Here is a 12,328-nt window from a genome sequence, read left to right as displayed (position 1 = left end):
AACCAAACCTCAAAGGGGATAAATCAGATCGCTATTAAAGAGGCCCTGTGGGTTTAATGAAGAGGTGGCCAGGCTGCCAGAGAGCCAAACATTACCTTATTCTAAGGAAAAATTTGCCTTTAGAACTTATGGCCACTTGCCAAGTCAGCATCATATAGCTGGCACTTAATAACACATTCTGTGTAGGCACATGAAAGGGCTTCCCAGAAAGACTGGAAGGTCTTAGGAGCACATGCGTCATGTCCAAGTTGCAGCACAGTCATTAGATGAGGGTGTACTGGATAATCATTTGACTTCATAAAGCTGTAAGTTTATTCAAACAAAGGCTAAGCTTCTTAAATACTTTCTTGTATGCCAGGTACTCTTCAGCTGGCCACTAGCTCATTTACTACCTGCAAACACTCTACAAGGGAGGCCCCCAGGATCATCTCCATGTTACAGATGGGGCCTCTCAGGGTAAGAGATTTAGTAAGTCGTCCAAAGTCACACTTCTAGAAAGCCAATCAGCTGTGATTTGAACCAAGTATTCTGGTCGAATGCTATCAAATCTGTAGTCACTATATAGCAAAGCAGCCAGCCAATTTACTACAAAATGGTTTTGAGTGTGTTTTTTTAATTTTTTTTTCAGGGGATGGGAAGACTACTTTGAAAACAGCCTTTGGTGTGGGTGTGTGCTTGAGGCCATTTTGCATCAATTAATTTTTTTTTCTTTTTTTTTGGACAAATGATGTCATGCTAAAGGTGGACCTCAAAGTGAATGCCTTTAGCCCACCTGCTGCCCTGCATGGCTGAGGGATACAACACTTGCCACCAAAAGCCAGGGCTCCTTTCTCTGACTCCCTGCATGGATGGGTGTTTGCAGGTATTGCTGTGATTTGAGTCCGCACCCCCCCGGCCCCCTGCCTTGAGAAGTGCTGCTTTGAATGCTAGAGAAACAGTAAAAAACTGAAGTGCTAAAAACTCCCAAGTGGTAGATAAAGAAATATTTAGATTTACATTAAAACATACAATTTATTTTCTATAGCTCATGTTTGTAAGGACTGATTTTGTAACATTGTTAGAGAAACCTAGAAGGTAGCTGGTCTGCTAAGATAAAACCCATGGACAGAGAATGTGTAGGGGGAGGGAAAAGCACTGTTTGATTTCTAAAGTACATGCTATGGGGCATTTTCCACTTAGAGATTTCGCACAGTCTCTACATTTTCTAATCATTACCCATTGTAGGAGATTGATTTACTATCCTCTTCTTAAATTGTTTTTTTTTGGGGGGCAGGGGGAGCTGAACCTGTGGCATATGGAAGTTTCTGGGCTAGAGGTCAAATCAAACCTGCAGCTGTCAGCCTATGATACAGCCACAGCAACACCAGATCTAAGCCACATCTGTGACCTACACCAGAGATCACTGAAATGCTGGATCTTTAACCTGCTGAGCAAAGCCAGGGACTGAACCCACATCCTCATGGATACTAGTTGCGTTCTTAAACTGCTGAGCCACAACGGAAACTCCTGTTCTTAAATATTAAAAGCACTAATGTCATTAACCAGTTAAATGTCATTAAACTTTTTTTTTAGTTTAAGAAAATTTTTAAAATATGTACTGAATACATCTTTCACTGTTAAAAAAAAAATGTTCACAATGATAAGGTAAAAATGACCTCCCCTTCCAATCCTAGGTCCTCCTCAGAGGCAAGCACTTTTGGTAGTTTGGGATACCTCCTTCCAGGCCTGTTTCTATGCATTTGCATGTATGTCCATGGAGAAAAGGTATGTGTACATGCGCTAATAGGATAGCATTGTGTATGCTGTATTTAAGTTTGCATTTTTACTTAGTGACATGGCCAGAGATATACCTTTAAGTCTAACTTTGTAGAAATAAAAAATCTTCAATAAGTAGGTGAGTTAGCTAAAGAGTGCAAGATAGGAGCCTTGATTTTTGTGACTTTTACCCGGGGGACATCTCCGGATCACCTGGCTCTGACGGCTGGTGGGGCCTATGCTTCTGGTCCTGCAGGACTTAATATATTTGCATTCTTTAAAAGTTGCTGCCAGAAGGTCTGCCCTCCAATCAGCCTGAATCTAGGTGCTGAGATCCTCTTCTTTGGGACACTAACTGATCTCAGTACACACTCAGCTACAGAGAGTTATTAAAAACAAAATAGGCTGTTTAGACAATCATAAAGATGGAAGAGATGACCAAAAGTGGGGGCAGGGTTGGATGACGAGATATGTCTCCTACACCAGGCCAGCCCTGCAAGAATATAATATACCATGATCAAGTGGGATTTATCCCAGGGATGAAAAGATTTTTCAATATTCACAAATCAACCAGTATGATACATCACATCAACAAATTGAAGAATAAAATATGATCATCTGAATAGATGTAGAAAAACCTGTTCAAAATGAAACACCAATTTATGATAAAAACCCTCTAGAAAGTGGGTACTGAAGGAGCCTACCCTCAACATATTAAAGGCCATATATGACACACTCACAGGCAACATTATAATCAGTAGTGAAAAGCTGAAAGCATTTCCTCTAGGATCAGAACCAAGACAAGGTTCTCTCTCCACTTTTACTGAACATAGTTTTGGAAGTCCTAGGTATGACAATTGGAGAATAAAAAGAAATAAAGGGAAGCCAAATTGGAATAGAAGAAGTAAAATTGTCACTGTTTGCAGATGACATGATACTATATATATAAAAAACTAAAGATGCTACCAGGACACTACTTGAGCTCATCACCGAATTTGGTAATGTTGAGAATACAAAATCAATACAGATAAATTTCTGTATACTGCATTTATGTATACTAATCACAAAAGATCAGAAAGTGAAATTAAGGGAAAAAAATCTCCTTTCCCAATTGCATCAAAAAGAATAAAATACCTAGGAATAAACCTATCAAAGGAGGCAAAACCTTGTACTCTGAGAACTATAAGACACTGCAGAAAGAAATCGAAAGTAACACAAACACATAGAAAGATATACCATGCTCTTGTGTTGGAGGAATCAATATTGTCATAATCACTATACTACCCAAGACAGTCTACAGATTCAATGCAATCCCTATCAAATTACCAATAGCATTTTTCATAGAAGTAAAAATTTTAAAGTTTGTGTGGAAGCACAAAAGACCTCAACTAGCCAGAGCAATCCTGAGAAAAAAAAATGGAGCTGGAGGAATCAGGCTCCCTGACTTCAGGCTATACTACAAAGCTATAGTCATCAAAACAGTATGGTATGGGTACAAAAACAGAAATATAAATATATAGATTAACAGAGCAGAACAGAAAGCTAAGAAATAAACCTGTGTATCTATAGTCAGTTAATCTTCTACAAAGGAGACAAGAATATACTATGGAGAAAAAACAGTCTCTTTAGTAAGTGGGGCTGGGAAAATTGGACAGCTCCATGTAAAATAATGAAACTAGAACATTCACTAATACTATACACAGAAATAAACTCAAAATGGATTAGAGACCTAAATGTAAGACCAGATACTATAAAAGTCCTAGAGGAAAACATAGAGTATTTTTTTACATAAACCACAGCAATATCTTTGATATATCTCCTAGAATAATGAAAAAAAAAAACCAACAAAAATAAAAAAATGGGACCCAATTACGCTTCAAAGCTTTTTGCACAGCAAAGGATACCACCAACCAAATGAAAAGACCACCTACAGAATGGGAGGAAATATTTGCAAATGAAATGACTGACAACAGATTAATCTCCAAAATATGCAAACGCTCATGTGGCTCAATATCACAAAAACAACCCAGTTAAAAAATGGGCAAAAGATCTAAATAGATGTTTCTCCAATGAAGATATACAAGATAGCCAAGAAACACATGACAAGATGTTCAACATTGCTATTTATTAGATAAATGCAAATCAAAACTACAATGAGTTATCACTTCACAGTGGTTAGAATAGCCATCACCAAAAGTCTACAAACAATAAATGCTGAAGAGGGTCTGCTGAAAAGGAAACTCTCCTACAGGGTTGGTGGGAATGTAAATTGGTACATTCACTATGGAGAACAGTATGGAGGTTCCTTAAAAGTAACTAAACTAAAAATCAAACTACGATATGATCTAGTAATCCCATTCCTAGCCATATATCCAGAAAAAAACATAATTCAAAAAGATAATGTACCCCAGTGTTCAGTGCAGCACTATAACAGTTAAGACATGGAAGAAATCTAAATGTCCATCAACAAAGGAATGATTAAAGAAGATATGGTACATATATACAGTGGAATATCACTCAGCCATGAAAAGAATGAAACAATGCCATTTGCAGCAATGTGAATGGACCTAGAGATACTAACTGGAGTCAGAGAAAGACAATATTCATATGAAATCACTTACGTGGAATATCCTTAAAGAAATACAGACCTATTTACAAAACAGAAACAGATTCACAGACACAGAACGAACTTATGATTACCAAAAGGGAAATGTGAGTGAGGGAGGGATAAATTAGCAGTTCTGGATTAACATACATGTACTACTATATATAAAATAGATAATAAACAGGGGCCTACTACATAGCACAAGGAACTTTACTCAATACGCTGTAGTAATCTATATGGGAAAAGAATCTGAAAAAGAATAGATATATGTATATGCGTGTGCGTGTGTGTATATATATATAATCACTTTGCTATACACTTGAAACAAAACACTGCAAATCAACAATACGCCAATATAAAGTAAGAATTAAATTGAAAAAGAAACCAAAATAAAGCTGAGGTACTGATAGTTAGACAAAATAGACTTTAAAACAAATACTTTAATAAGAGACAAATAAGGGCACTACACAATGATAAAAAGTCAAACAAGATAAAGCATTTGTAAATATTTATGCATTCAACACAGGAGCACCTAAATATAGATAACAAATATTAACAGATCTAATATGAGAAACAGACACCAGTACAATAATAGGGCACTTTCATATTCCACTTACTTCAATGGATAAGTCATTCAGACACTAAAATGTATAAAGAAACATTAGCTGTGAATGATACATTAGATCAGATGGCCTTAACACATGTATATAAAATATCCCATCTAGGAGTTCCCGTCGTGGCGCAGTGGTTAACGAATCCGACTAGGAACCATGAGGTTGCGGGTTCGGTCCCTGCCCTTGCTCAGTGGGTTAATGATCCGGCGTTGCCGTGAGCTGTGGTGTAGGTTGCAGACGCGGCTCGGATCCTACGTTGCTGTGGCTCTGGAGTAGGCCGGTGGCTACAGCTCCGATTCAACCCCTAGCCTGGGAACTTCCATATGCTGCGGGAGCGGCCCAAGAAATAACAATAACAACAACAACAACAAAAAGACAAAAAAAAATATCCCATCTAAAAGCAAAGAATCTTCTCAATTGCACATGGAACATTCTTCAGGATAGGTCATTTGTTAGGCCACAAAATAAGTCTTAGCTATTTTTTTCCCCCCAATTTCAGTCTATAATGTTTTACTTTGATATAAAGAATAAAATTATATAGCATAAAAACTCAGGTATCGGAAAGACTGAAAAGGCTGTTTTTCACTTTGTTCAAGTTTTGTTGAACAAGAACTCATACAACTCAATAGAAAAAATAAATCTGATTTTTAAATGGGCAGAATGCCAAAACAGAAATATATCCAGAGAAGCTATACAGATGCTCAACAAACAACAGACATGAAAAAATGCTCATAATCACAGGACATCATGGAAATTAAAACCAAAACCACAAAAAAATAACACCACTACAAAGCCTGGGCACTTCTCCTGGCTGCTTCACACCGAGCTCTGGGGCAGGATTCTGGACAAGGTGGTGGGGGAGAAGGACTTGAGCTCACTTTCTCTCATGAAAACACCAAAATCACAACTACTGAACAACTATTGACAAAAAAGACTGGAACCCATCCAGCCCAAAATATATTTTACATCCAAAGACAAAGGAGAGTACAGTAGGAGGGGTGCTTTCACAATATAATCAAAATCCACACCCACTGGGTGAGCGACCCACAAACTGGAAAATAATTATATCGCAGAGGTTTTTCCACAGGAGAGAAAGCTCTGAGCCCCATGTCAGGCTCCCCAGCCTAAGGGTCTGGCATGAGGAGAAGGAGCGCCCAGAGCATTTGGGTTTGAAGGATAGGGTGCTTGAGTGCAGGAACAACTTACGACAGGGGGAAACAGACTCTGCCCTTGGAGGACATGCACAAGGTTTAATGTGCACTGGGACCCAGCACAAAGCAGTGATTCCATAGGAGTCTGGACTAGACCTACCTGTGGGTTGGACCTAGAAACACTAACTGAAGTGAAGTCAGACAGAGGTGGACAAATATCACATGATATCACTTACATATGGAATCTAAAAAACAGATACAAATGAACTTTTTTACAAAACAGAGAAAGACTCACAGACATAGAAAACAAACTTATAGTTACCAAAGGGAAAAGGTGGGGGGGGATAAATTAGGAATTTGGGATTAACAGATACACACTGCTGTATATATAATAGATAATCAACAAGGACCTACTGTATAGCACAAGGAACTCTGCTCAATATTCTGTAATAACTTATATGGGAAAAGAATCTGAAAAAGAAAGAATGTATGTGTATGAAGAAATGAATCACTTTGCTGTACACCTGAAACTAACACACCATTCTAAATAAACTATATGTCAAAAACATTTTTTAAAAGTGTATCACCTCATGCCTGTTAGAATGTGTATTGTCAAAAAGACAAAAATAACAAGTGTTGGCAAGGATGTGAACAAAAGGGAACTTTTATGCACTGTTGGTTGGAATGTATGGTACTACATTCACTATGGAAAATACTATGGAGGACCCTCTGAAAATTAAAATAGCACTGCCATATGGTCCAGCAATTCCACTCTGGTTATTGATCCAAAGAACATGTAAACACTAATTTAAAAAGATATATGCACCCCCATGTTCACTGCAACATTATTTATAGTAGCTAAGATATGTAAACAACCTAAGTGTCCATTGGTGGATGAATGGATTTAGAATTGGGATAATTCTATGCAATACTAAGATACAAAATGGGATACTATTGAGGCATAACAAAGAATGAAACCTTGCCATTTGTGTCAACATGGATGGGCCTTGAGGGACTTATGCTTAGTGAAATAAATCAGAGAAATACTCCGTGATCTTACTTAAATGGGTAATTTAAAACAATAACAATAACAAACAAGCTCATAAATTCAGAGAACAGATTGGTGGTTTCCAGGAGCAGGGTACTGGGGATAGGAAGAATGTGTAAAGGGGGTCAAAACTACAATCTTCTAGTTATAGAAGAATCAAGTCATGGGAAGTAATGAGTGACTGCAGCTAAATAATACTGTAATTCCACAGTTGAAAGTTGCTAAGAGAGTAGATCTAAAAAGTTCTTGTCACAAGAAAAATGGTGTATATGGTGACAGATGTTAACTAGACTTCCTGTGGTGATCACTTTGCAATATTCAAATATTCAATATAAAATACTGAATAATAAAGACACAGTATACATAGATAGTTCCCTCTTTATACTTTCCCTCTTTTAAATAAATACTTTAACAAATGAGTTCATGCTTCATACTACACTCCAGATAGTTTTAAGAGCTCTACATATATTAACTCATATAAAACTTATAATAACTCTAGTGATAATCCCCATTTTGCACATGAGGAAACTGAGGCAGAGAGAGGTTAAATTATTTGATTAGGGGCTGGGATGTGAACCCAGGAAGCCTGTCTTTAAAATCCATGCTTTCAACCACTCTACTGCATTTCCCACAATGGTATATGGTACCATTTTTCACTGGGAAACAAACAGCAAAAATTACACACATGCCATACATCTGCACAACACATTTTTCAAAGAATACACAAGACAGAGTCAGTATGAGCTGTCTCTAGGGCGGGATACTTGATGGCTGTGAAATAGAGATTAAAAAAAAAAAAAAAACCTGTAGACCCTTTTTAACCATTTGAAATCAGAACCATGCAAATGACGTTATCTTTTTAATTTTAACCTCCTAAACTAAACAAAGAACCATTTAAAAGAACCATTTTATCTGATGCCTACTTTCCTGGTTTCTCTTCCTAGCTGGGTCCACATGAGGGCCCCTGGGAAAGGACATACACCCAAGTAGAAAGCCCTAAAGCCGGTCTTGGGGTCACAGGGAAAAAATACTTAATGTCTGTCCTGTTTTTCCTTAAACCCAGCTGCTGCCATGAGCTCAGGTCTGGGTCCACGTGAGCAGGGCCTGACCACAAACCAGGGAGGGCCTCTCATGGCCAGCTTGGAAGAATCTAGTCATTTAAAATGTGCAAATCCAGTCATTCCATTTCTCAGCACTTACCCTTCAAAATAAAACCCACATGTGCACATCCTCAGCAGGCAAGAGGTACATACATACTATGAGAAGTTCAAGAGCAGTTGAAAGAAAATGCAGAGCTCTATGCTGATCTGGCTCAATATATTGATCATTGAATTACTTCATATATTGATATGGTTGGCTCTCAATGAGCAGGAAAATGGAGTTCCATAATGATATATAAATATACCATTTATGTAAGAAAAAAAATCAGTGATATGATATGTGCTCTTAAAATGCACTATTGTGTGTGTGTCATGTGCGCACACATATATGTGCATAGCTTAGTGTGTGAGGGTATATCTCTAAGTAACATCAGAGAGAGTGAGAGAGTTCCAGAAGATGATTGAACAGTTGTAGGTCTTTTAGGGATGACCAGCAGTCAAGAAGCCCTTTTGATGTATTTGTGATATCTGAGTGTTTTACAGTGGGAACACATTCAGGGATTGCACCTGTAATTACAAATTAACAGAATTGAGAAGTCTAAGCTGAGTGGGCCACCTCACTGAGCTAAGACTTGGTCACACATGGTGGCGTGTGGCCCCAGGATGGCTGCAGGGGTGCACACCATCTTGGCTGGAATATACCCCAGCCTTGTGGAATTGGGCTTTTCTGGAACCTCAGATAGGTTCTGCCAAGGGCACCACATCTTTAGTTTCCCTGTAGTTTTATAGCTGTCCTGGAGCTCTAAGCAGCCACCTGCTGTGGAAGAAGGTGGTGTTCAACAGTGAGAGAGAGATGCATTTTGGGATTTCTCCAAAGAGCTGAGGGATGCCCTTTTCCTGCATGACTTCTTTCTTAATCGCTTCTAATATATTACATATTTTACTAATGTATCTTTATTAATAGAATCTAGCTCCAGCAATTAGAAGAGTGACTGGCACATAAGGGCTTAATAAATATTGAATGAATCAATGAATGAAAGAGTCAGTTTGAGAGGAAGGGCAGAAGATAAGACAGAAGGGAAACGGACCATTTGATGGGGGTGCTGGAGGTCCCAGAACAGTGGGTGTTTTTCTGGCTAGTTGAACCGAAATTTTATTCATCTGGTGGAGCCTGAATAACAGAAGTCACAGAAGCTAAAACCCATCTCCAGAACTTGGTTGATACAGGCAGGGCTGTGAGAGGCTATGACTTGGTAATGAGGATTCAGACCCAGAGCTAGCAAGCTTGGCAGGTTGAGGAAGGCTGTCCATCAAACACAGCTTGGGCCAGCTCGCCACACTCCACCCTCTAGGGCACAGAGATGTCCCGCCAATGCCAAGTCATTTCTCACGGATCTAACTGGCAGACCAGGACTGTATTTGTGGCATCACCCGCTATCATCACATTAATCAAGACACCTAACATTTAAAATTTTAATCCTCTCTTAAGTCTTTAGAGAGGTGATGGTCTCCTGGGGACTATTGGATTTAGATGGGTGGCTATGCTCATTTTAAAAATAACACATTGTTCTCCCAAGGAAGTAATTTGTATTCATCTTATTTCAAATGAATGATGGATCTGCCAGGAGATGAAGGAAAGGATAAATAAAATATGGAGGTTCCTTCCAGAAGAGTTTATTCTACTATAGCAATTGTACCTTTCTCTGGGGCTCCTGACATTCAACACTTAAGGTAATTATGCTTCCAAGTATCACATCAAAAACATAAAACATGGGAGTTCCTGTTGTGGCGCAGTGGTTAACGAATCCGACTAGGAACCATGAGGTTGCGGGTTCGGTCCCTGCCCTTGCTCAGTGGCTTAACGATCCGGCGTTGCCGTGAGCTGTGGTGTAGGTTGCAGACGCGGATCCCGCGTTGCTGTGGCTCTGACATAGGCCAGTGGCTACAGCTCTGATTCGACCCCTAGCCTGGGAACCTCCATATGCCGCGGGAGCGGCCCAAGAAATGGCAAAAAGACAAAAACAAACAAACAAACAAACCATAAAACATGGAAATAAGCAACAGGGAATTAGATCCTCTGTACTCTATCTACTAAAATGAATTATATATTAAGATTGAAATATATCCAAATAGATGATACAAAAATATTTCCATTCCATGACGAATTTTACAGACACTAGAAGTGATCCTTCCAGGGTAAGCAAATCATGTATAAGGCACTCCAAGAAGCACCTGACCCAAAGAAGGTGCTATATAGGTGTTTGCTGCTGATACTATTATTACTGTTGTTATCTGTCCGTACAGCATTTTCTTTCTTTTTTTTTTTTTGTCTTTTCTAGGGCCACACTGGCGGCACATGGATGTTCCCAGGCTAGGGGTCTAATTGGAGCTGTAGCCACCCACCTACGCCACAGCCACAGCAACACGGGATCCAAGCTGTGTCTGCGACCTACACCACAGCTCACGGCAACGCCAGATCCTTTACCCACTGAGTGAGACCAGGGATCGAATCTGCAACCTCATGATTCCTACTCGGATTTGTTAACCATTGAGCCACAATGGGAACTCCTCCATGGGGCATTTTCTGATTCATATCCTGAATCCACCTAAGTGGCCACTTATTGGATCTGCGATGCTGTAGAGATTCACTCAGAGGAGATGTGAGTTCAAGAAATGATTGATTTGTTATGACAGTTAAAATAACAAGCTCTTCTTCCCCATAGCTGTTCCCACCCTATCCTGGATCCTCTTGGACTCTACATGGACCACATTTTAGCAAGTCATCATTTGCATTCAGATGGAGGAAGCCCAAAGGCAGGACAGGAGATAGGGCAGAAGGAGGGAGAAAAAAGAAAGAGAAGGGAGAGGGAGAGAAAAGATGAGACAGAGAAAAAGGGCGGGAGAGAGAAAAAGGGAGGAAGGCAGGAAGAAAGAGAAAGAGGGAGAGAGGGGGATGGGAAAGAGAGGAGAAAGAAAGGAAAGGAAAAGAAAGAAGAAAAAGAGGGAAAGGAAAGAAATAAGAAAAAAAGAAAAAGAAAGAAAATAAAAGAATAAAGGAAAAAAGAAAAATTAGAAGTTGATGTGGATGCTGGATGGCCCTGTCGTCTTCTTTGCAGCAAGCATTTCATCAGAAATCAGGCTTGATTTACAGGGTTGAATTATTGATTACAAGGGGAGAAAAAGAAAGATGGTATTTTCTTGTGTTTGAGTCCACTTCTTTTTGCCTGTTCCTAACACAGCTGGGTCACCGCAGATTGAGCAGGCAGGAAAAAAGGCACCTGGAACAACTCTGCTTGAAGTCAGGTCAGTCCAGCAGTAGTCTCAGCCACGGAATTCTACATTACTGAGTCAGAACATGGTTCTGAGGCTGGCATTCTGTTCCAAAAACCTCAAGGCTGGCCTGGCTGGTGGCACCCAGGTACAGAAACTCTCCCCTGTAATGAGTCCATCATGTGGTGCCTTTGACTAAAGCTCTCTGTCATTAAGGACTTCCCTCAGGGGCTGGTCAAAGGTGCAACCACTCCCCAGGTAGGAACAGTGCTAGAACTCCAGCAGGTGGCCCTCAGACATCAGTGTGCAGAGAATTACCTGGGCATTCCTTAGATGCACAGATTCCCAGAACCAGCCCCAGATGATTTAAGCTGGTGTCTAGACTTCCAAATTGGCACGTTGGGGAGAAAGTGAACACATGTAGACTCTAAATGTATATTGTGATTTATCCAGGGAGAAGACTTTTCACTATCTGCAAAGATTTCATCCTGCTCTACAACCTGCTCCCAGGTTCTACTCTGCAACTGGGAAGCCTCTGATGGCCAAGGGGCCATAGTCTACTGACCTCTGTTCTAGTCTATCAAAATCCAGTCGCTTCACATTATGAAAGCTATCCCTTCCACTCAATCTTTCCTCTCCAGCTATACAGGAGAAGCAACCCACCAATAGTTTGGAATATTTGCTTTATGAAGACTATTAGCCTCATGGTCCTGCTGATCCACAGCTGTGGAGAGGGAGACATGAGCTGATCTCTTCATTTGCTTTCCATGCTGCTCTGTGACATT

The 12,328-nt window shown here is 39.8% G+C and overlaps 1 protein-coding gene across 3 annotated transcripts in view; it reads right to left on the bottom strand.

Moving 5' to 3' along the window:
• The window catches only part of LYPD1 (LY6/PLAUR domain containing 1), a 37,551-nt gene that overhangs the window by 1,964 nt on the left and 23,259 nt on the right, over positions 1-12,328 (bottom strand). The window lies entirely within an intron of this gene.

The sequence above is a fragment of the Phacochoerus africanus genome, chromosome 3, assembly GCF_016906955.1.
Source record: "Phacochoerus africanus isolate WHEZ1 chromosome 3, ROS_Pafr_v1, whole genome shotgun sequence".
In the NCBI taxonomy this organism is placed as follows: domain Eukaryota; kingdom Metazoa; phylum Chordata; class Mammalia; order Artiodactyla; family Suidae; genus Phacochoerus; species Phacochoerus africanus.
This window is presented reverse-complemented; position numbering and strand designations above follow the sequence as displayed.